Source organism: Oryzias latipes, chromosome 10 (assembly GCF_053564925.1).
Source record: "Oryzias latipes strain Hd-rR chromosome 10, Olatipes_Hd-rR_3.1".
NCBI lineage: Eukaryota > Metazoa > Chordata > Actinopteri > Beloniformes > Adrianichthyidae > Oryzias > Oryzias latipes.
In genome coordinates, this window is record NC_136246.1 from 54,992 (window position 1) to 80,314 (window position 25,323).

The window sequence follows — 25,323 nt, forward strand, 5'->3', positions numbered from 1 at the left end:
CACAAAACTGGAAACCACATATCCAAAAGGACTCAATCAAAAGGGTCCTTAATAACCTCATTACTCAAATTCATAATTCATTATTTTGAACTCATCATCTCCCACCCCCTCAATTTTTTCTAACCCTAACCCTGGGACCTTTCCCTAACCTTAACCTCAGAGATTCTCTCCTAACCCCAGCCCAGGGGTTCAACTCTAACCCTAATTTTAAGTTCATTCAAAATAACTTGCTAGGAGAACAATATGTTTCCCCCACATACAACCACTTCCTTATCCCACATAAGGTCAATTGGGAGTCAGGGGGAGGAGGACCTCTGGACTAGGTGCCAAGATGGCCCGTGCCTTAAAATCACGCCGCCTTCGGCGGCGCGATTTTCATCGACTTCCCCTAACAAGCCTGTGCCCTTCAGCCTGGTCCGGTGCGATTCTTCTCTCTTTCTCCATCTTTTCTCTAACACAATTTTATAACAACATGGGAAGTTTATTTAATCACCTAAACAGGATAATACAGTATTGAAAATATAATTTTCACTGTGATTATTACATTGTATATAGTCACTGTGTGAGTTTCATAGTTTAGAAGGGTTATAGAGTTCAATTTTACTGGTTAGAGGTGTCATAAAATTTGAATTTGTAGGGTAGGAGTGTTTTATTGTTCATGTGTTCAATTTCTAAATGTTTAATATCTTCATGAATGCATTATTGTTTTAAAACGTAACTGCAATATCCAGTTCCTCCACAAGGAGGCTTCACATCAGCTGAATGTTTGTTTTGTTCAATGCCGGTTTTCTCCACAAGGAGGCTCCTCACCATTGAGGATACATAAGGCTCGGCAGATGAGCATATAGCTCAGAGCACACTCTAACTGCGTCACTGCTGTTTGCACCTGCCGCTAGCTCTTCAAACCTGTAAGTTTTCGACCTTTATTAGCAAGCCAGACCTGACGAAGGTTCGACACAGAACCGAAACGTAGTTTTTAGGCTTGTTTCTATCTGTTTCTTGTCAAGTTGGACAATAAAAACAGACCTTTTTTGTCGAAAAACGTCTTGTTTTTTATTAGCATAGCCCCTTAAGCTGAGGTCCTAGCAAAGGGTTCTTTTGAAGCTAGTTTTTACGGAGAAAATCCGGCCTCAAGATGGCGTCCCGCTTCGAAGACGACGACTGGACTGTTGTTAACTACAACAGGGGCAGACGAAGATTCCGCCCGGTGAATTATCGCCAGCCTCCGGCTCCACGATGGGGAAGCTATCCTCGGAGAGACGGAAGCCGCAGCTACGCCTCTGCGGTCAGACGAGGCCTTAGAAGAGACGATGAGGTGGATGTTTACCACCAACAGCGGAACAGTCGCTCATACGGTTGGCGTTATAACAACCGTAATGCACCGCGCAACGTCTCCGGCGGCGATCCGCGCTACTGGACCGGACCTCAGAACCGTGAGTACCGCGGCCCCAGACAATCTCGCTGGTTTAATGTAAACAACAGAACACCGCGTCATATGAACCAGCCACAAGAGAGACGTTCAGATGATCCGGACTTTGCTGGAAAAGTCCGCATAATCCATAGACTTTTAAAAGCCGTGCATCATCTGCAGAACGTCAACCAGGAGAAGCTTCCTCCTTCTCTGGACAGAATCACGCAGAACCTGGCCACAGTAATTAAACCAGCAAATCCCACCAGAACAACGCTGACTCTGATTGAGGGAAATGCTAAATATTGGGCCCATAACACCACTTTAATCCTGCGTGATCATTATAATGACAATATCGATGAAGAAGTGCAGAGGCTGTCCAAGTTTCCCATAAAGGACTGGGCTGCCCCCTTTGATATTGCGTCATCCTGGGCCAAAAGAAACTTGGGCCCCCGCTTAAAACAGGAGACACTGGATCATGCTCACGCTGTTATTGTGGCTAAATTAGCAGACCTCACCACAGAGAGTGCTGCGACTGATGCTCCTGCCACTGTTCCTGCTGCTTCTGCTGCTGCTGCTGCTGCACCCCCACAAGATGAGGTTCCAGCTGCAGGCCAGCCCAGACCAACACAAGATGCAGCAACAGCTGATCTGCTGGATGTCCAACCTCTGCTCACTGAGGCACGAAGGTCAGCCTCCACGGCTGCAGCATCACAGAGGACCACAGACACAATTCAGGTGAGAGCAGAAATACATCCTCCACCTAGAGATGCCACACCATCCTACAATTCTGTGGGGGTGATGACAGAACCTCCAAAAGACGACTGGCTCCTGGACTTCACTCTTTACCAGCCATCGCCTGAAGGACCCCCAGAGGTTTCGCAGCTCAGCCCTGAGCTTGGGGTCCCCCCTAAAACTCAAAGATCTCCCAAAACACACCAAAGAAAAGAGGAAGACTCCCCTGGTGAGGGAACCAGCCACGCCAGGGCTGCTTCACCTCCTAGTGACATCAGTCAGATCCTGCTGGACCTCTCATCAGCAGAGTCCAGTCCCTCCCCCTCTCCTCCTAGAGAGGACTCACCTGCGCCCAGTAATGCACCTGGCAGAAAGGCCCTGGCTAAACTGAAGCATCTCCCAGCTCTCTCCACAGAAAGACTGAGGTCCAGTGTGCAGACTCGACTTCGAGTGGACATCCCTGAGGACAGCCTCTCTTTCCTCTTTCCACGGGGTCCTGAAAAGAAGGTGTGTGAACCCACCAGGCACCCCACTACGAACAGAAAGCTGCAGGAGTGGACGCTCCACATTCGAGAGAAGAATATCATCCTGGGGGACTCCAACATCTGCGGCTTTTTCGACTTCTCACCACAAGACGTGCAGATTGACAGCTATCCGGGCGCCAGATGGAACCACGCTGAGTTCCTGCTCCAGAACGCCACCCAGGAGACAGCGGTCGAAAAAATGATCCTATCCTTTGGGATCAACAACAGGTCGCAGAGGGACAGAAGAGCGGCCCTCCTGGACGTCAGAAGAGCGCTGGAGGTGGCTCAGGAAAGTTTTCCTAATGCACAGATTTATGTTCCGGCCATTAACTTTTCTAAAGCTCTTCCAGAACAGGATAAGGTCACCCTCCAGACCATAAATGACTACATCAAGAGTCTGGACCACCACATCCCTCCACTCCCAGACAATCAGTTTTCCACTGATGGGGACAACATCCACTGGAGCCCTGACACAGCCAGAGCGATGCTCCAGCACTGGTTGCAGTGGGTAAACTGAATGTTCCCTTAAGCCTGCTTAGACAGGAAGGGAACAAGGGTGTCATTAACCTGTGTAAGAAATTTGTTCTCTCTGATGCACAACTCTCTCTGCTCAGCAGAGGCTTAACCTTCATCCCAACTAGAGGCCAGAATAGATACTCCAAATTTCAGTGTAGAAATGATATCCAAGAATATCACAGACGATTAAAATTAAAACTATATTACAAAGATAAAGACATTTCAAAATCAAAACCCTTTACTCCAAAATCAGAGTGGTCACCTGCATTGGGTCAACTCCCAATTCAGGTGCGCACACTCATCCAAAATGACCTAGAATACTTTGAGCATAATTTCAAAAAAACATACATCAAACCAAATTTAACCAGGGATGAAGAGAAAGCTCTGAGAGAGTTTTGCAGCAACAAGAGTATTGTCATTAAACCTGCTGATAAGGGAAGTGCAGTTGTCATTATGGACAAAAAGGATTATTTACAGGAGGGCTACAGACAGCTAAATGATAAAACCTATTACTCTAAGCTAAAACAACCCATTTATATGGAAACCATCCCCTTAGTTGAAAAAATTATCAAAACCTTGTGTGAAAAGAAATTCATTAATGCTAAACAAAGAAATTATTTAATAGGCCCCCCTCAGCCAAGAGCTAGGCTCTTTTACACGCTCCCAAAAATCCATAAAGAACCACAGAAGTGGAGCGTCCCTTTTCAGATCCCTCCAGGTAGACCTATAGTTTCTGACTGTGACAGCGAAACCTACCGCACAGCAGAATTTATAGATCACTACCTTAATCCTTTGTCCATCAAACATGACAGCTACATTAAAGACACTTATGATTTTATTGACAAGGTGAAAAAACTGGTTATTCCACAGGATTCAATTTTATTTACCATGGACATTGACAGTCTTTACACAAATATAGATATAGAGGAGGGGATACAGTCCATCAGAAGAATTTTTCTCAAATATCCTGATCACAGAAGGCCTGACAAGGAGCTGCTGCAACTGTTAGAAATCAATCTCAAAAGAAATGATTTCACATTCAATGATGATTTCTTCTTACAAATTAAAGGTACTGCAATGGGTAAGAAATTTGCTCCAGCATATGCTAACATTTTCATGGCAGAATGGGAAACTTCAGCCCTGCAGAAATGCTCATTTAAACCACTTTGCTATTTCAGGTATCTGGATGACATTTGGGGAGTATGGACTCATTCTGAGCGAGAGTTTGAGATGTTTCTGGGGACACTCAACAGCCACAATCCATCCATAAAGTTAAAATCCACCAGCCATAAAACATCTGTGGATTTTTTGGACACAACAACATTTAAAGGTGATAATTTCCACATCACTCACCAATTGGACATCAAAGTCTTTTTCAAACCCACAGACACACATGCTCTCCTACACAAAACCAGTTTTCATCCTAGACACACCTTTGCTGGACTAATCAAATCACAACTTTTAAGATTTCACAGAATCAGCAGTCAACCATCTGACTTCAGGCAATCTACAAAAATATTGTTTGCATCCCTGGCCACTAGAGGGTATTCTCGGTCCTTCTTAAGAAAATGTTTTAAATCCTTTCTTGAAACCAGACCCATTAATCTTTCACCCATCATGCCAGTGATTGTCACATATTCTCCCTTCTCCCTGAGGCTGTTGAGGGTCATCAGAACAAACTTTCAGAATCTCGCTCAGGAGACCACGGTTCTGAAAGACCACAGAATCATCGCAGCTTTCAGAAGGAACCAGAATCTCTGTGATCATTTAGTTAAGGCGAAAATTTCCTCCTCCAAGCAAACCCGATCTAGGAGTCACTCTCAGTTTTTCATGCAAAAAAAGTGGCTCCAAAGCTTCCATAACTGCAATGTCTACCCCTCACCATCAAGGGGCTCTCCACATTCTAACAACTGTGTTTATTTGATCACCTGTCTGAAATGTGGGTTACAGTATGTGGGGGAAACAGGAAACTCCATACTGACCAGGTTCACCCAACACAGACACAACATACTCAAACACAAAAACACCCACACACACTTAGTCTCACACTTTGTATCCCATGGTTGGGAATCTGTTAGTGCGTCAGTTATTGAGATTAACCCTAGATGGACAACAGCTCAGAGACGCAGAGCTGAACGGATTTGGATCACAAAACTGGAAACCACATATCCAAAAGGACTCAATCAAAAGGGTCCTTAATAACCTCATTACTCAAATTCATAATTCATTATTTTGAACTCATCATCTCCCACCCCCTCAATTTTTTCTAACCCTAACCCTGGGACCTTTCCCTAACCTTAACCTCAGAGATTCTCTCCTAACCCCAGCCCAGGGGTTCAACTCTAACCCTAATTTTAAGTTCATTCAAAATAACTTGCTAGGAGAACAATATGTTTCCCCCACATACAACCACTTCCTTATCCCACATAAGGTCAATTGGGAGTCAGGGGGAGGAGGACCTCTGGACTAGGTGCCAAGATGGCCCGTGCCTTAAAATCACGCCGCCTTCGGCGGCGCGATTTTCATCGACTTCCCCTAACAAGCCTGTGCCCTTCAGCCTGGTCCGGTGCGATTCTTCTCTCTTTCTCCATCTTTTCTCTAACACAATTTTATAACAACATGGGAAGTTTATTTAATCACCTAAACAGGATAATACAGTATTGAAAATATAATTTTCACTGTGATTATTACATTGTATATAGTCACTGTGTGAGTTTCATAGTTTAGAAGGGTTATAGAGTTCAATTTTACTGGTTAGAGGTGTCATAAAATTTGAATTTGTAGGGTAGGAGTGTTTTATTGTTCATGTGTTCAATTTCTAAATGTTTAATATCTTCATGAATGCATTATTGTTTTAAAACGTAACTGCAATATCCAGTTCCTCCACAAGGAGGCTTCACATCAGCTGAATGTTTGTTTTGTTCAATGCCGGTTTTCTCCACAAGGAGGCTCCTCACCATTGAGGATACATAAGGCTCGGCAGATGAGCATATAGCTCAGAGCACACTCTAACTGCGTCACTGCTGTTTGCACCTGCCGCTAGCTCTTCAAACCTGTAAGTTTTCGACCTTTATTAGCAAGCCAGACCTGACGAAGGTTCGACACAGAACCGAAACGTAGTTTTTAGGCTTGTTTCTATCTGTTTCTTGTCAAGTTGGACAATAAAAACAGACCTTTTTTGTCGAAAAACGTCTTGTTTTTTATTAGCATAGCCCCTTAAGCTGAGGTCCTAGCAAAGGGTTCTTTTGAAGCTAGTTTTTACGGAGAAAATCCGGCCTCAAGATGGCGTCCCGCTTCGAAGACGACGACTGGACTGTTGTTAACTACAACAGGGGCAGACGAAGATTCCGCCCGGTGAATTATCGCCAGCCTCCGGCTCCACGATGGGGAAGCTATCCTCGGAGAGACGGAAGCCGCAGCTACGCCTCTGCGGTCAGACGAGGCCTTAGAAGAGACGATGAGGTGGATGTTTACCACCAACAGCGGAACAGTCGCTCATACGGTTGGCGTTATAACAACCGTAATGCACCGCGCAACGTCTCCGGCGGCGATCCGCGCTACTGGACCGGACCTCAGAACCGTGAGTACCGCGGCCCCAGACAATCTCGCTGGTTTAATGTAAACAACAGAACACCGCGTCATATGAACCAGCCACAAGAGAGACGTTCAGATGATCCGGACTTTGCTGGAAAAGTCCGCATAATCCATAGACTTTTAAAAGCCGTGCATCATCTGCAGAACGTCAACCAGGAGAAGCTTCCTCCTTCTCTGGACAGAATCACGCAGAACCTGGCCACAGTAATTAAACCAGCAAATCCCACCAGAACAACGCTGACTCTGATTGAGGGAAATGCTAAATATTGGGCCCATAACACCACTTTAATCCTGCGTGATCATTATAATGACAATATCGATGAAGAAGTGCAGAGGCTGTCCAAGTTTCCCATAAAGGACTGGGCTGCCCCCTTTGATATTGCGTCATCCTGGGCCAAAAGAAACTTGGGCCCCCGCTTAAAACAGGAGACACTGGATCATGCTCACGCTGTTATTGTGGCTAAATTAGCAGACCTCACCACAGAGAGTGCTGCGACTGATGCTCCTGCCACTGTTCCTGCTGCTTCTGCTGCTGCTGCTGCTGCACCCCCACAAGATGAGGTTCCAGCTGCAGGCCAGCCCAGACCAACACAAGATGCAGCAACAGCTGATCTGCTGGATGTCCAACCTCTGCTCACTGAGGCACGAAGGTCAGCCTCCACGGCTGCAGCATCACAGAGGACCACAGACACAATTCAGGTGAGAGCAGAAATACATCCTCCACCTAGAGATGCCACACCATCCTACAATTCTGTGGGGGTGATGACAGAACCTCCAAAAGACGACTGGCTCCTGGACTTCACTCTTTACCAGCCATCGCCTGAAGGACCCCCAGAGGTTTCGCAGCTCAGCCCTGAGCTTGGGGTCCCCCCTAAAACTCAAAGATCTCCCAAAACACACCAAAGAAAAGAGGAAGACTCCCCTGGTGAGGGAACCAGCCACGCCAGGGCTGCTTCACCTCCTAGTGACATCAGTCAGATCCTGCTGGACCTCTCATCAGCAGAGTCCAGTCCCTCCCCCTCTCCTCCTAGAGAGGACTCACCTGCGCCCAGTAATGCACCTGGCAGAAAGGCCCTGGCTAAACTGAAGCATCTCCCAGCTCTCTCCACAGAAAGACTGAGGTCCAGTGTGCAGACTCGACTTCGAGTGGACATCCCTGAGGACAGCCTCTCTTTCCTCTTTCCACGGGGTCCTGAAAAGAAGGTGTGTGAACCCACCAGGCACCCCACTACGAACAGAAAGCTGCAGGAGTGGACGCTCCACATTCGAGAGAAGAATATCATCCTGGGGGACTCCAACATCTGCGGCTTTTTCGACTTCTCACCACAAGACGTGCAGATTGACAGCTATCCGGGCGCCAGATGGAACCACGCTGAGTTCCTGCTCCAGAACGCCACCCAGGAGACAGCGGTCGAAAAAATGATCCTATCCTTTGGGATCAACAACAGGTCGCAGAGGGACAGAAGAGCGGCCCTCCTGGACGTCAGAAGAGCGCTGGAGGTGGCTCAGGAAAGTTTTCCTAATGCACAGATTTATGTTCCGGCCATTAACTTTTCTAAAGCTCTTCCAGAACAGGATAAGGTCACCCTCCAGACCATAAATGACTACATCAAGAGTCTGGACCACCACATCCCTCCACTCCCAGACAATCAGTTTTCCACTGATGGGGACAACATCCACTGGAGCCCTGACACAGCCAGAGCGATGCTCCAGCACTGGTTGCAGTGGGTAAACTGAATGTTCCCTTAAGCCTGCTTAGACAGGAAGGGAACAAGGGTGTCATTAACCTGTGTAAGAAATTTGTTCTCTCTGATGCACAACTCTCTCTGCTCAGCAGAGGCTTAACCTTCATCCCAACTAGAGGCCAGAATAGATACTCCAAATTTCAGTGTAGAAATGATATCCAAGAATATCACAGACGATTAAAATTAAAACTATATTACAAAGATAAAGACATTTCAAAATCAAAACCCTTTACTCCAAAATCAGAGTGGTCACCTGCATTGGGTCAACTCCCAATTCAGGTGCGCACACTCATCCAAAATGACCTAGAATACTTTGAGCATAATTTCAAAAAAACATACATCAAACCAAATTTAACCAGGGATGAAGAGAAAGCTCTGAGAGAGTTTTGCAGCAACAAGAGTATTGTCATTAAACCTGCTGATAAGGGAAGTGCAGTTGTCATTATGGACAAAAAGGATTATTTACAGGAGGGCTACAGACAGCTAAATGATAAAACCTATTACTCTAAGCTAAAACAACCCATTTATATGGAAACCATCCCCTTAGTTGAAAAAATTATCAAAACCTTGTGTGAAAAGAAATTCATTAATGCTAAACAAAGAAATTATTTAATAGGCCCCCCTCAGCCAAGAGCTAGGCTCTTTTACACGCTCCCAAAAATCCATAAAGAACCACAGAAGTGGAGCGTCCCTTTTCAGATCCCTCCAGGTAGACCTATAGTTTCTGACTGTGACAGCGAAACCTACCGCACAGCAGAATTTATAGATCACTACCTTAATCCTTTGTCCATCAAACATGACAGCTACATTAAAGACACTTATGATTTTATTGACAAGGTGAAAAAACTGGTTATTCCACAGGATTCAATTTTATTTACCATGGACATTGACAGTCTTTACACAAATATAGATATAGAGGAGGGGATACAGTCCATCAGAAGAATTTTTCTCAAATATCCTGATCACAGAAGGCCTGACAAGGAGCTGCTGCAACTGTTAGAAATCAATCTCAAAAGAAATGATTTCACATTCAATGATGATTTCTTCTTACAAATTAAAGGTACTGCAATGGGTAAGAAATTTGCTCCAGCATATGCTAACATTTTCATGGCAGAATGGGAAACTTCAGCCCTGCAGAAATGCTCATTTAAACCACTTTGCTATTTCAGGTATCTGGATGACATTTGGGGAGTATGGACTCATTCTGAGCGAGAGTTTGAGATGTTTCTGGGGACACTCAACAGCCACAATCCATCCATAAAGTTAAAATCCACCAGCCATAAAACATCTGTGGATTTTTTGGACACAACAACATTTAAAGGTGATAATTTCCACATCACTCACCAATTGGACATCAAAGTCTTTTTCAAACCCACAGACACACATGCTCTCCTACACAAAACCAGTTTTCATCCTAGACACACCTTTGCTGGACTAATCAAATCACAACTTTTAAGATTTCACAGAATCAGCAGTCAACCATCTGACTTCAGGCAATCTACAAAAATATTGTTTGCATCCCTGGCCACTAGAGGGTATTCTCGGTCCTTCTTAAGAAAATGTTTTAAATCCTTTCTTGAAACCAGACCCATTAATCTTTCACCCATCATGCCAGTGATTGTCACATATTCTCCCTTCTCCCTGAGGCTGTTGAGGGTCATCAGAACAAACTTTCAGAATCTCGCTCAGGAGACCACGGTTCTGAAAGACCACAGAATCATCGCAGCTTTCAGAAGGAACCAGAATCTCTGTGATCATTTAGTTAAGGCGAAAATTTCCTCCTCCAAGCAAACCCGATCTAGGAGTCACTCTCAGTTTTTCATGCAAAAAAAGTGGCTCCAAAGCTTCCATAACTGCAATGTCTACCCCTCACCATCAAGGGGCTCTCCACATTCTAACAACTGTGTTTATTTGATCACCTGTCTGAAATGTGGGTTACAGTATGTGGGGGAAACAGGAAACTCCATACTGACCAGGTTCACCCAACACAGACACAACATACTCAAACACAAAAACACCCACACACACTTAGTCTCACACTTTGTATCCCATGGTTGGGAATCTGTTAGTGCGTCAGTTATTGAGATTAACCCTAGATGGACAACAGCTCAGAGACGCAGAGCTGAACGGATTTGGATCACAAAACTGGAAACCACATATCCAAAAGGACTCAATCAAAAGGGTCCTTAATAACCTCATTACTCAAATTCATAATTCATTATTTTGAACTCATCATCTCCCACCCCCTCAATTTTTTCTAACCCTAACCCTGGGACCTTTCCCTAACCTTAACCTCAGAGATTCTCTCCTAACCCCAGCCCAGGGGTTCAACTCTAACCCTAATTTTAAGTTCATTCAAAATAACTTGCTAGGAGAACAATATGTTTCCCCCACATACAACCACTTCCTTATCCCACATAAGGTCAATTGGGAGTCAGGGGGAGGAGGACCTCTGGACTAGGTGCCAAGATGGCCCGTGCCTTAAAATCACGCCGCCTTCGGCGGCGCGATTTTCATCGACTTCCCCTAACAAGCCTGTGCCCTTCAGCCTGGTCCGGTGCGATTCTTCTCTCTTTCTCCATCTTTTCTCTAACACAATTTTATAACAACATGGGAAGTTTATTTAATCACCTAAACAGGATAATACAGTATTGAAAATATAATTTTCACTGTGATTATTACATTGTATATAGTCACTGTGTGAGTTTCATAGTTTAGAAGGGTTATAGAGTTCAATTTTACTGGTTAGAGGTGTCATAAAATTTGAATTTGTAGGGTAGGAGTGTTTTATTGTTCATGTGTTCAATTTCTAAATGTTTAATATCTTCATGAATGCATTATTGTTTTAAAACGTAACTGCAATATCCAGTTCCTCCACAAGGAGGCTTCACATCAGCTGAATGTTTGTTTTGTTCAATGCCGGTTTTCTCCACAAGGAGGCTCCTCACCATTGAGGATACATAAGGCTCGGCAGATGAGCATATAGCTCAGAGCACACTCTAACTGCGTCACTGCTGTTTGCACCTGCCGCTAGCTCTTCAAACCTGTAAGTTTTCGACCTTTATTAGCAAGCCAGACCTGACGAAGGTTCGACACAGAACCGAAACGTAGTTTTTAGGCTTGTTTCTATCTGTTTCTTGTCAAGTTGGACAATAAAAACAGACCTTTTTTGTCGAAAAACGTCTTGTTTTTTATTAGCATAGCCCCTTAAGCTGAGGTCCTAGCAAAGGGTTCTTTTGAAGCTAGTTTTTACGGAGAAAATCCGGCCTCAAGATGGCGTCCCGCTTCGAAGACGACGACTGGACTGTTGTTAACTACAACAGGGGCAGACGAAGATTCCGCCCGGTGAATTATCGCCAGCCTCCGGCTCCACGATGGGGAAGCTATCCTCGGAGAGACGGAAGCCGCAGCTACGCCTCTGCGGTCAGACGAGGCCTTAGAAGAGACGATGAGGTGGATGTTTACCACCAACAGCGGAACAGTCGCTCATACGGTTGGCGTTATAACAACCGTAATGCACCGCGCAACGTCTCCGGCGGCGATCCGCGCTACTGGACCGGACCTCAGAACCGTGAGTACCGCGGCCCCAGACAATCTCGCTGGTTTAATGTAAACAACAGAACACCGCGTCATATGAACCAGCCACAAGAGAGACGTTCAGATGATCCGGACTTTGCTGGAAAAGTCCGCATAATCCATAGACTTTTAAAAGCCGTGCATCATCTGCAGAACGTCAACCAGGAGAAGCTTCCTCCTTCTCTGGACAGAATCACGCAGAACCTGGCCACAGTAATTAAACCAGCAAATCCCACCAGAACAACGCTGACTCTGATTGAGGGAAATGCTAAATATTGGGCCCATAACACCACTTTAATCCTGCGTGATCATTATAATGACAATATCGATGAAGAAGTGCAGAGGCTGTCCAAGTTTCCCATAAAGGACTGGGCTGCCCCCTTTGATATTGCGTCATCCTGGGCCAAAAGAAACTTGGGCCCCCGCTTAAAACAGGAGACACTGGATCATGCTCACGCTGTTATTGTGGCTAAATTAGCAGACCTCACCACAGAGAGTGCTGCGACTGATGCTCCTGCCACTGTTCCTGCTGCTTCTGCTGCTGCTGCTGCTGCACCCCCACAAGATGAGGTTCCAGCTGCAGGCCAGCCCAGACCAACACAAGATGCAGCAACAGCTGATCTGCTGGATGTCCAACCTCTGCTCACTGAGGCACGAAGGTCAGCCTCCACGGCTGCAGCATCACAGAGGACCACAGACACAATTCAGGTGAGAGCAGAAATACATCCTCCACCTAGAGATGCCACACCATCCTACAATTCTGTGGGGGTGATGACAGAACCTCCAAAAGACGACTGGCTCCTGGACTTCACTCTTTACCAGCCATCGCCTGAAGGACCCCCAGAGGTTTCGCAGCTCAGCCCTGAGCTTGGGGTCCCCCCTAAAACTCAAAGATCTCCCAAAACACACCAAAGAAAAGAGGAAGACTCCCCTGGTGAGGGAACCAGCCACGCCAGGGCTGCTTCACCTCCTAGTGACATCAGTCAGATCCTGCTGGACCTCTCATCAGCAGAGTCCAGTCCCTCCCCCTCTCCTCCTAGAGAGGACTCACCTGCGCCCAGTAATGCACCTGGCAGAAAGGCCCTGGCTAAACTGAAGCATCTCCCAGCTCTCTCCACAGAAAGACTGAGGTCCAGTGTGCAGACTCGACTTCGAGTGGACATCCCTGAGGACAGCCTCTCTTTCCTCTTTCCACGGGGTCCTGAAAAGAAGGTGTGTGAACCCACCAGGCACCCCACTACGAACAGAAAGCTGCAGGAGTGGACGCTCCACATTCGAGAGAAGAATATCATCCTGGGGGACTCCAACATCTGCGGCTTTTTCGACTTCTCACCACAAGACGTGCAGATTGACAGCTATCCGGGCGCCAGATGGAACCACGCTGAGTTCCTGCTCCAGAACGCCACCCAGGAGACAGCGGTCGAAAAAATGATCCTATCCTTTGGGATCAACAACAGGTCGCAGAGGGACAGAAGAGCGGCCCTCCTGGACGTCAGAAGAGCGCTGGAGGTGGCTCAGGAAAGTTTTCCTAATGCACAGATTTATGTTCCGGCCATTAACTTTTCTAAAGCTCTTCCAGAACAGGATAAGGTCACCCTCCAGACCATAAATGACTACATCAAGAGTCTGGACCACCACATCCCTCCACTCCCAGACAATCAGTTTTCCACTGATGGGGACAACATCCACTGGAGCCCTGACACAGCCAGAGCGATGCTCCAGCACTGGTTGCAGTGGGTAAACTGAATGTTCCCTTAAGCCTGCTTAGACAGGAAGGGAACAAGGGTGTCATTAACCTGTGTAAGAAATTTGTTCTCTCTGATGCACAACTCTCTCTGCTCAGCAGAGGCTTAACCTTCATCCCAACTAGAGGCCAGAATAGATACTCCAAATTTCAGTGTAGAAATGATATCCAAGAATATCACAGACGATTAAAATTAAAACTATATTACAAAGATAAAGACATTTCAAAATCAAAACCCTTTACTCCAAAATCAGAGTGGTCACCTGCATTGGGTCAACTCCCAATTCAGGTGCGCACACTCATCCAAAATGACCTAGAATACTTTGAGCATAATTTCAAAAAAACATACATCAAACCAAATTTAACCAGGGATGAAGAGAAGGCTCTGAGAGAGTTTTGCAGCAACAAGAGTATTGTCATTAAACCTGCTGATAAGGGAAGTGCAGTTGTCATTATGGACAAAAAGGATTATTTACAGGAGGGCTACAGACAGCTAAATGATAAAACCTATTACTCTAAGCTAAAACAACCCATTTATATGGAAACCATCCCCTTAGTTGAAAAAATTATCAAAACCTTGTGTGAAAAGAAATTCATTATGCTAAACAAAGAAATTATTTAATAGGCCCCCCTCAGCCAAGAGCTAGGCTCTTTTACACGCTCCCAAAAATCCATAAAGAACCACAGAAGTGGAGCGTCCCTTTTCAGATCCCTCCAGGTAGACCTATAGTTTCTGACTGTGACAGCGAAACCTACCGCACAGCAGAATTTATAGATCACTACCTTAATCCTTTGTCCATCAAACATGACAGCTACATTAAAGACACTTATGATTTTATTGACAAGGTGAAAAAACTGGTTATTCCACAGGATTCAATTTTATTTACCATGGACATTGACAGTCTTTACACAAATATAGATATAGAGGAGGGGATACAGTCCATCAGAAGAATTTTTCTCAAATATCCTGATCACAGAAGGCCTGACAAGGAGCTGCTGCAACTGTTAGAAATCAATCTCAAAAGAAATGATTTCACATTCAATGATGATTTCTTCTTACAAATTAAAGGTACTGCAATGGGTAAGAAATTTGCTCCAGCATATGCTAACATTTTCATGGCAGAATGGGAAACTTCAGCCCTGCAGAAATGCTCATTTAAACCACTTTGCTATTTCAGGTATCTGGATGACATTTGGGGAGTATGGACTCATTCTGAGCGAGAGTTTGAGATGTTTCTGGGGACACTCAACAGCCACAATCCATCCATAAAGTTAAAATCCACCAGCCATAAAACATCTGTGGATTTTTTGGACACAACAACATTTAAAGGTGATAATTTCCACATCACTCACCAATTGGACATCAAAGTCTTTTTCAAACCCACAGACACACATGCTCTCCTACACAAAACCAGTTTTCATCCTAGACACACCTTTGCTGGACTAATCAAATCACAACTTTTAAGATTTCACAGAATCAGCAGTCAACCATCTGACTTCAGGCAATCTACAAAAATATTGTTTGCATCCCTGGCCACTAGAGGGTATTCTCGGTCCTTCTTAAGAAAATGTTTTAAATCCTTTCTTGAAACCAGACCCATTAATCTTTCACCCATCATGCCAGTGATTGTCACATATTCTCCCTTCTCCCTGAGGCTGTTGAGGGTCATCAGAACAAACTTTCAGAATCTCGCTCAGGAGACCACGGTTCTGAAAGACCACAGAATCATCGCAGCTTTCAGAAGGAACCAGAATCTCTGTGATCATTTAGTTAAGGCGAAAATTTCCTCCTCCAAGCAAACCCGATCTAGGAGTCACTCTCAGTTTTTCATGCAAAAAAAGTGGCTCCAAAGCTTCCATAACTGCAATGTCTACCCCTCACCATCAAGGGGCTCTCCACATTCTAACAACTGTGTTTATTTGATCACCTGTCTGAAATGTGGGTTACAGTATGTGGGGGAAACAGGAAACTCCATACTGACCAGGTTCACCCAACACAGACACAACATACTCAAACACAAAAACACCCACACACACTTAGTCTCACACTTTGTATCCCATGGTTGGGAATCTGTTAGTGCGTCAGTTATTGAGATTAACCCTAGATGGACAACAGCTCAGAGACGCAGAGCTGAACGGATTTGGATCACAAAACTGGAAACCACATATCCAAAAGGACTCAATCAAAAGGGTCCTTAATAACCTCATTACTCAAATTCATAATTCATTATTTTGAACTCATCATCTCCCACCCCCTCAATTTTTTCTAACCCTAACCCTGGGACCTTTCCCTAACCTTAACCTCAGAGATTCTCTCCTAACCCCAGCCCAGGGGTTCAACTCTAACCCTAATTTTAAGTTCATTCAAAATAACTTGCTAGGAGAACAATATGTTTCCCCCACATACAACCACTTCCTTATCCCACATAAGGTCAATTGGGAGTCAGGGGGAGGAGGACCTCTGGACTAGGTGCCAAGATGGCCCGTGCCTTAAAATCACGCCGCCTTCGGCGGCGCGATTTTCATCGACTTCCCCTAACCCTAACCCTAACCCTAACCCTAACCCTAACCCCTAACCCTAACCCTAACCCTAACCCTAACCCTAACCCCTAACCCTAACCCTAACCCTAACCCTAACCCTAACCCTAACCCCTAACCCTAACCCTAACCCTAACCCTAACCCTAACCCCTAACCCTAACCCTAACCCTAACCCTAACCCCTAACCCCTAACCCTAACCCTAACCCTAACCCTAACCCTAACCCTAACCCTAACCCTATTTCTGCACTTTTCACACAAGCTACTTCAGTTTATTTAACCCTGTTTGCCTGGATGTCTTACTCCATTCTTTTATTTCCCCATTTAGATCCTCCGTGGTCTCCAGGTGTGTGGTGCGGCCCCCCTCGAAGCATAACCATGCTAATAGAGGACATAAGCATGATGAACGGGCATGCAAAGGTCGAACATGACCTGCAAAACACCCCTTCTGAGTCCTCTTCCATTAGGGGGCCGTCTCCATGGGCCCTGGAGACTTCGTTTCTTCTCCTCTCCTCCTTCTCCCTTTAATGATCCCCAAACAGGGATTAACTTTACCTGCCCCCTCCCTGGACCAAAGGCACTCCCCTTGCTCCCTTTTCCCATCCCCCCCTCCCCTAGCGTCCCTAACTCGGGAGCCAGCTTCCCGCTTCTTTTCCCTAATCCTTAGTGTCCCTAATCAGGGAGCTGAGTACCCCCTCTTGCTAACCCTACATAAAAGGAGGGTAGCATCCCCTACCAGGGAGCTAGCCCTCCCCTTCCCCTCCCTCCCTCTTCCCATCCACCCTCCTCTAGCATCCCTAAATCGGGAGCTAGCCCTCCCCTTCCCTCCCCTTCCCTACCTCCCTCCCTCCCTCCCTCCTCCTTCCTCTAGCATCCCTAATTTGGGAGCTAGCCCTCCCCTTCCCTACCTCCCTCCCTCCTCATTCCTCTAGCATCCCTAATTCGGGATCTAGCCCCTCCCCCTTCTTCCCTAACATTTAAACCTTAGCATCCCTAATCAGGGATCTGAGTGCCTCCCCTCCCTTACCCTACATAAAATGAGGGTAGCATCCCTAACCAGGGAGCTAGCCCTCTCCTTCCCTCCCTCCCTCTTCCCATCCACCCTCCTCTAGCATCCCTAAATCGGGAGCTAGCCCTCCCCTTCCTCCCCCCCTCTTCCCATCCCCCTTCCATTAGCATCCCTAAATCGGGAGCTAGCCCCCTCCCCCTTTCTTTCTCTAAGCCTAACCCTTAGCATCCCCAATCAGGGAGCTGAGTACCTCCCTTTTTGTACCCTACACAAAAGGAGGGTAGCGTCCCTAACCAGGGAGCTAGCCCTCCCCTTCCCTCTCTCCCTCCCTTACTTTTTCAATCCTCCCATTCTTTAGTATCCCTATTTCGGGAAATAGCTCTGCCCCTCCTTTTTTACGTCCTCCCCTTTAGTATCCCTAGCTCGGGAGCTAGTATCTTAATCTATCCAACCCCCCCCCCCCAATTTTTTTTTTTTTTTTTTTTTTTTTTTTTTTTTTTTTTTTTTTTTTTAAACTTTAACTCTTTCTTTTTAAAATTTATTTGTATTAAAATTTAAGATCTCCAGGGCTCTTTTTTAGAAACAGCAAAAACATTTTTTTACTAACCTATTTTAAATGTTTTTACTTATGTCTCTTAATCTGCATGCTATTTATGTTTTTATAAGGCTTAGCACTTAATTTTAGCACTTATTTTAACTACTAACAAAATTTGCATGGCTGTTTACCATGGTTTTAGCACTTCCTTAAATTTGCTGTCTCTAATTTACCCACGAGATTTAAGCCCCACTAGATTCCTAATTAATTTTATTTATTAAGTTTTTTAAATAATTTATCTATTCACTTTGTGTGTATTCTTTAGTTTTTTATTTATTTATTTATTTATTTTTTTTTTTGTTCAATTCTTCCTCCCTTCCCTTTCTTAACCCCCTTAGCACCCATGAATCATTGTAAGGCTTGGTAGCCAAATGGTAATGGTAACCACCTTTCATGCAGGCATCCAGGGTTCAAATCCGGACTGGGCAGACTGATGGTTGGAGTTTGAATTCCTCTTCACTTGTTTTACTGTTCATTCAATATTAAAACATTTTTTTTGTTGTTATTTGTTTGTTTTCCCCTTTTTCTTCAGTACAGCAGGCCAGTGCAATCAAAATACAAACGTATTTCTGCAAACCCCAACCCTAACCCAACCCTAACCCTGCCAGCGCCGCTGTACTGTATTTTATTTCCAATTCCCATTTTTAGTTTTTAATGCTGACAGCCATCTGAGTTCACTCCTAGCCAGCTGCAAACTATTAGCCAATTATCTCAAGCACTATATAAGACAACAGATAACTTGGAGTCAGCAACCCCTGAGGAAGCAACAAACGTTGCGAAACGTCGGGTTCAAACTCTGCTCCGAAATGTAAGCCCTTTTTAAGCTCTTTTTTAATAAAGATTTTAATATTTTAGTCTCTTTTGGGACCTTTTCTTTAACTTTTTTTGCAGTTTCATTTTTGAAACGGTTTTTAGCTTTTTTATAAGTAGGTGGGTTATTTACATGGTGGGGGGCTCTACCTGTGAAGCTCTGTCATTTTTTTTAAATAAGAACATTTTTTGGGCAATAACCTCCTTCACAAACTCTTCTTCAACTGTTGAGGAAAAGGCTCTCTAACCAGAGAGGGATCCCATCCCACAAGGACATTCCACCACTAACAAGCCACTGCTCCGGTGGCGGACTGCATAAAGGCGTTGTCATCTAGATCAACTCCTCACCAGGACCTGGGTTCAAACCCAAGAGCAGCAGAAGCAGAGGGACCCAGAAGACTACTGGGCATTTTCTACAGCAACACCCACCATGCCTACACCTCAGGGCAATGACCTTATGGGACCTACACCAACTCCCACTTGGCACCTTGATGACAACCTACAGCTGCAAAATGGTAAGAGCATCCTCACCATGACCCACCCCCATAGACTTGCATTTCGGAGCAGGGCTGACTCTGAAATGGCTTTTTATTCTGCACTTTTCACACAAGCTACTTCAGTTTATTTAACCCTGTTTGCCTGGATGTCTTACTCCATTCTTTTATTTCCCCATTTAGATCCCCCGTGGTCTCCAGGTGTGTGGTGCGGCCCCCCTCGAAGCATAACCATGCTAATAGAGGACATAAGCATGATGAACGGGCATGCAAAGGTCGAACATGACCTGCAAAACACCCCTTCTGAGTCCTCTTCCATTAGGGGGCCGTCTCCATGGGCCCTGGAGACTTCGTTTCTTCTCCTCTCCTCCTTCTCCCTTTAATGATCCCCAAACAGGGATTAACTTTACCTGCCCCCTCCCTGGACCAAAGGCACTCCCCTTGCTCCCTTTTCCCATCCCCCCCTCCCCTAGCGTCCCTAACTCGGGAGCCAGCTTCCCGCTTCTTTTCCCTAATCCTTAGTGTCCCTAATCAGGGAGCTGAGTACCCCCTCTTGCTAACCCTACATAAAAGGAGGGTAGCATCCCCTACCAGGGAGCTAGCCCTCCCCTTCCCCTCCCTCCCTCTTCCCATCCACCCTCCTCTAGCATCCCTAAATCGGGAGCTAGCCCTCCCCTTCCCTCCCCTTCCCTACCTCCCTCCCTCCCTCCCTCCTCCTTCCTCTAGCATCCCTAATTTGGGAGCTAGCCCTCCCCTTCCCTACCTCCCTCCCTCCTCATTCCTCTAGCATCCCTAATTCGGGATCTAGCCCCTCCCCCTTCTTCCCTAACATTTAAACCTTAGCATCCCTAATCAGGGATCTGAGTGCCTCCCCTCCCTTACCCTACATAAAATGAGGGTAGCATCCCTAACCAGGGAGCTAGCCCTCTCCTTCCCTCCCTCCCTCTTCCCATCCACCCTCCTCTAGCATCCCTAAATCGGGAGCTAGCCCTCCCCTTCCTCCCCCCCTCTTCCCATCCCCCTTCCATTAGCATCCCTAAATCGGGAGCTAGCCCCCTCCCCCTTTCTTTCTCTAAGCCTAACCCTTAGCATCCCCAATCAGGGAGCTGAGTACCTCCCTTTTTGTACCCTACACAAAAGGAGGGTAGCGTCCCTAACCAGGGAGCTAGCCCTCCCCTTCCCTCTCTCCCTCCCTTACTTTTTCAATCCTCCCATTCTTTAGTATCCCTATTTCGGGAAATAGCTCTGCCCCTCCTTTTTTACGTCCTCCCCTTTAGTATCCCTAGCTCGGGAGCTAGTATCTTAATCTATCCAACCCCCCCCCCCCAATTTTTTTTTTTTTTTTTTTTTTTTTTTTTTTTTTTTTTTTTTTTTTAAACTTTAACTCTTTCTTTTTAAAATTTATTTGTATTAAAATTTAAGATCTCCAGGGCTCTTTTTTAGAAACAGCAAAAACATTTTTTTACTAACCTATTTTAAATGTTTTTACTTATGTCTCTTAATCTGCATGCTATTTATGTTTTTATAAGGCTTAGCACTTAATTTTAGCACTTATTTTAACTACTAACAAAATTTGCATGGCTGTTTACCATGGTTTTAGCACTTCCTTAAATTTGCTGTCTCTAATTTACCCACGAGATTTAAGCCCCACTAGATTCCTAATTAATTTTATTTATTAAGTTTTTTAAATAATTTATCTATTCACTTTGTGTGTATTCTTTAGTTTTTTATTTATTTATTTATTTATTTTTTTTTTTGTTCAATTCTTCCTCCCTTCCCTTTCTTAACCCCCTTAGCACCCATGAATCATTGTAAGGCTTGGTAGCCAAATGGTAATGGTAACCACCTTTCATGCAGGCATCCAGGGTTCAAATCCGGACTGGGCAGACTGATGGTTGGAGTTTGAATTCCTCTTCACTTGTTTTACTGTTCATTCAATATTAAAACATTTTTTTTGTTGTTATTTGTTTGTTTTCCCCTTTTTCTTCAGTACAGCAGGCCAGTGCAATCAAAATACAAACGTATTTCTGCAAACCCCAACCCTAACCCAACCCTAACCCTGCCAGCGCCGCTGTACTGTATTTTATTTCCAATTCCCATTTTTAGTTTTTAATGCTGACAGCCATCTGAGTTCACTCCTAGCCAGCTGCAAACTATTAGCCAATTATCTCAAGCACTATATAAGACAACAGATAACTTGGAGTCAGCAACCCCTGAGGAAGCAACAAACGTTGCGAAACGTCGGGTTCAAACTCTGCTCCGAAATGTAAGCCCTTTTTAAGCTCTTTTTTAATAAAGATTTTAATATTTTAGTCTCTTTTGGGACCTTTTCTTTAACTTTTTTTGCAGTTTCATTTTTGAAACGGTTTTTAGCTTTTTTATAAGTAGGTGGGTTATTTACATGGTGGGGGGCTCTACCTGTGAAGCTCTGTCATTTTTTTTAAATAAGAACATTTTTTGGGCAATAACCTCCTTCACAAACTCTTCTTCAACTGTTGAGGAAAAGGCTCTCTAACCAGAGAGGGATCCCATCCCACAAGGACATTCCACCACTAACAAGCCACTGCTCCGGTGGCGGACTGCATAAAGGCGTTGTCATCTAGATCAACTCCTCACCAGGACCTGGGTTCAAACCCAAGAGCAGCAGAAGCAGAGGGACCCAGAAGACTACTGGGCATTTTCTACAGCAACACCCACCATGCCTACACCTCAGGGCAATGACCTTATGGGACCTACACCAACTCCCACTTGGCACCTTGATGACAACCTACAGCTGCAAAATGGTAAGAGCATCCTCACCATGACCCACCCCCATAGACTTGCATTTCGGAGCAGGGCTGACTCTGAAATGGCTTTTTATTCTGCACTTTTCACACAAGCTACTTCAGTTTATTTAACCCTGTTTGCCTGGATGTCTTACTCCATTCTTTTATTTCCCCATTTAGATCCCCCGTGGTCTCCAGGTGTGTGGTGCGGCCCCCCTCGAAGCATAACCATGCTAATAGAGGACATAAGCATGATGAACGGGCATGCAAAGGTCGAACATGACCTGCAAAACACCCCTTCTGAGTCCTCTTCCATTAGGGGGCCGTCTCCATGGGCCCTGGAGACTTCGTTTCTTCTCCTCTCCTCCTTCTCCCTTTAATGATCCCCAAACAGGGATTAACTTTACCTGCCCCCTCCCTGGACCAAAGGCACTCCCCTTGCTCCCTTTTCCCATCCCCCCCTCCCCTAGCGTCCCTAACTCGGGAGCCAGCTTCCCGCTTCTTTTCCCTAATCCTTAGTGTCCCTAATCAGGGAGCTGAGTACCCCCTCTTGCTAACCCTACATAAAAGGAGGGTAGCATCCCCTACCAGGGAGCTAGCCCTCCCCTTCCCCTCCCTCCCTCTTCCCATCCACCCTCCTCTAGCATCCCTAAATCGGGAGCTAGCCCTCCCCTTCCCTCCCCTTCCCTACCTCCCTCCCTCCCTCCCTCCTCCTTCCTCTAGCATCCCTAATTTGGGAGCTAGCCCTCCCCTTCCCTACCTCCCTCCCTCCTCATTCCTCTAGCATCCCTAATTCGGGATCTAGCCCCTCCCCCTTCTTCCCTAACATTTAAACCTTAGCATCCCTAATCAGGGATCTGAGTGCCTCCCCTCCCTTACCCTACATAAAATGAGGGTAGCATCCCTAACCAGGGAGCTAGCCCTCTCCTTCCCTCCCTCCCTCTTCCCATCCACCCTCCTCTAGCATCCCTAAATCGGGAGCTAGCCCTCCCCTTCCTCCCCCCCTCTTCCCATCCCCCTTCCATTAGCATCCCTAAATCGGGAGCTAGCCCCCTCCCCCTTTCTTTCTCTAAGCCTAACCCTTAGCATCCCCAATCAGGGAGCTGAGTACCTCCCTTTTTGTACCCTACACAAAAGGAGGGTAGCGTCCCTAACCAGGGAGCTAGCCCTCCCCTTCCCTCTCTCCCTCCCTTACTTTTTCAATCCTCCCATTCTTTAGTATCCCTATTTCGGGAAATAGCTCTGCCCCTCCTTTTTTACGTCCTCCCCTTTAGTATCCCTAGCTCGGGAGCTAGTATCTTAATCTATCCAACCCCCCCCCCCCAATTTTTTTTTTTTTTTTTTTTTTTTTTTTTTTTTTTTTTTTTAAACTTTAACTCTTTCTTTTTAAAATTTATTTGTATTAAAATTTAAGATCTCCAGGGCTCTTTTTTAGAAACAGCAAAAACATTTTTTTACTAACCTATTTTAAATGTTTTTACTTATGTCTCTTAATCTGCATGCTATTTATGTTTTTATAAGGCTTAGCACTTAATTTTAGCACTTATTTTAACTACTAACAAAATTTGCATGGCTGTTTACCATGGTTTTAGCACTTCCTTAAATTTGCTGTCTCTAATTTACCCACGAGATTTAAGCCCCACTAGATTCCTAATTAATTTTATTTATTAAGTTTTTTAAATAATTTATCTATTCACTTTGTGTGTATTCTTTAGTTTTTTATTTATTTATTTATTTATTTATTTTTTTTGTTCAATTCTTCCTCCCTTCCCTTTCTTAACCCCCTTAGCACCCATGAATCATTGTAAGGCTTGGTAGCCAAATGGTAATGGTAACCACCTTTCATGCAGGCATCCAGGGTTCAAATCCGGACTGGGCAGACTGATGGTTGGAGTTTGAATTCCTCTTCACTTGTTTTACTGTTCATTCAATATTAAAACATTTTTTTTGTTGTTATTTGTTTGTTTTCCCCTTTTTCTTCAGTACAGCAGGCCAGTGCAATCAAAATACAAACGTATTTCTGCAAACCCCAACCCTAACCCAACCCTAACCCTGCCAGCGCCGCTGTACTGTATTTTATTTCCAATTCCCATTTTTAGTTTTTAATGCTGACAGCCATCTGAGTTCACTCCTAGCCAGCTGCAAACTATTAGCCAATTATCTCAAGCACTATATAAGACAACAGATAACTTGGAGTCAGCAACCCCTGAGGAAGCAACAAACGTTGCGAAACGTCGGGTTCAAACTCTGCTCCGAAATGTAAGCCCTTTTTAAGCTCTTTTTTAATAAAGATTTTAATATTTTAGTCTCTTTTGGGACCTTTTCTTTAACTTTTTTTGCAGTTTCATTTTTGAAACGGTTTTTAGCTTTTTTATAAGTAGGTGGGTTATTTACATGGTGGGGGGCTCTACCTGTGAAGCTCTGTCATTTTTTTTAAATAAGAACATTTTTTGGGCAATAACCTCCTTCACAAACTCTTCTTCAACTGTTGAGGAAAAGGCTCTCTAACCAGAGAGGGATCCCATCCCACAAGGACATTCCACCACTAACAAGCCACTGCTCCGGTGGCGGACTGCATAAAGGCGTTGTCATCTAGATCAACTCCTCACCAGGACCTGGGTTCAAACCCAAGAGCAGCAGAAGCAGAGGGACCCAGAAGACTACTGGGCATTTTCTACAGCAACACCCACCATGCCTACACCTCAGGGCAATGACCTTATGGGACCTACACCAACTCCCACTTGGCACCTTGATGACAACCTACAGCTGCAAAATGGTAAGAGCATCCTCACCATGACCCACCCCCATAGACTTGCATTTCGGAGCAGGGCTGACTCTGAAATGGCTTTTTATTCTGCACTTTTCACACAAGCTACTTCAGTTTATTTAACCCTGTTTGCCTGGATGTCTTACTCCATTCTTTTATTTCCCCATTTAGATCCCCCGTGGTCTCCAGGTGTGTGGTGCGGCCCCCCTCGAAGCATAACCATGCTAATAGAGGACATAAGCATGATGAACGGGCATGCAAAGGTCGAACATGACCTGCAAAACACCCCTTCTGAGTCCTCTTCCATTAGGGGGCCGTCTCCATGGGCCCTGGAGACTTCGTTTCTTCTCCTCTCCTCCTTCTCCCTTTAATGATCCCCAAACAGGGATTAACTTTACCTGCCCCCTCCCTGGACCAAAGGCACTCCCCTTGCTCCCTTTTCCCATCCCCCCCTCCCCTAGCGTCCCTAACTCGGGAGCCAGCTTCCCGCTTCTTTTCCCTAAT

The 25,323-nt window shown here is 45.3% G+C and overlaps 3 long non-coding RNA genes across 3 annotated transcripts; all 3 read left to right on the forward strand.

Annotated features, from left to right (window-relative positions):
- Positions 1–18,280: 18,280 nt before the first annotated feature.
- Positions 18,281–19,603, forward strand: LOC144994667 (uncharacterized). The gene is made up of 2 exons (XR_013658260.1): positions 18,281–19,308; positions 19,471–19,603. It is a non-coding gene; the product is annotated as an uncharacterized LOC144994667 (long non-coding RNA).
- A 1,439-nt stretch (positions 19,604–21,042) lies between these two features.
- On the forward strand, positions 21,043–22,365 carry LOC144994669 (uncharacterized). Its single transcript, XR_013658262.1, has 2 exons — positions 21,043–22,070; positions 22,233–22,365. It is a non-coding gene; the product is annotated as an uncharacterized LOC144994669 (long non-coding RNA).
- Positions 22,366–23,428: 1,063 nt separating this feature from the next.
- On the forward strand, positions 23,429–25,123 carry LOC144994668 (uncharacterized). The gene is made up of 2 exons (XR_013658261.1): positions 23,429–24,828; positions 24,991–25,123. It is a non-coding gene; the product is annotated as an uncharacterized LOC144994668 (long non-coding RNA).
- The last annotated feature ends 200 nt before the right edge of the window (positions 25,124–25,323 follow it).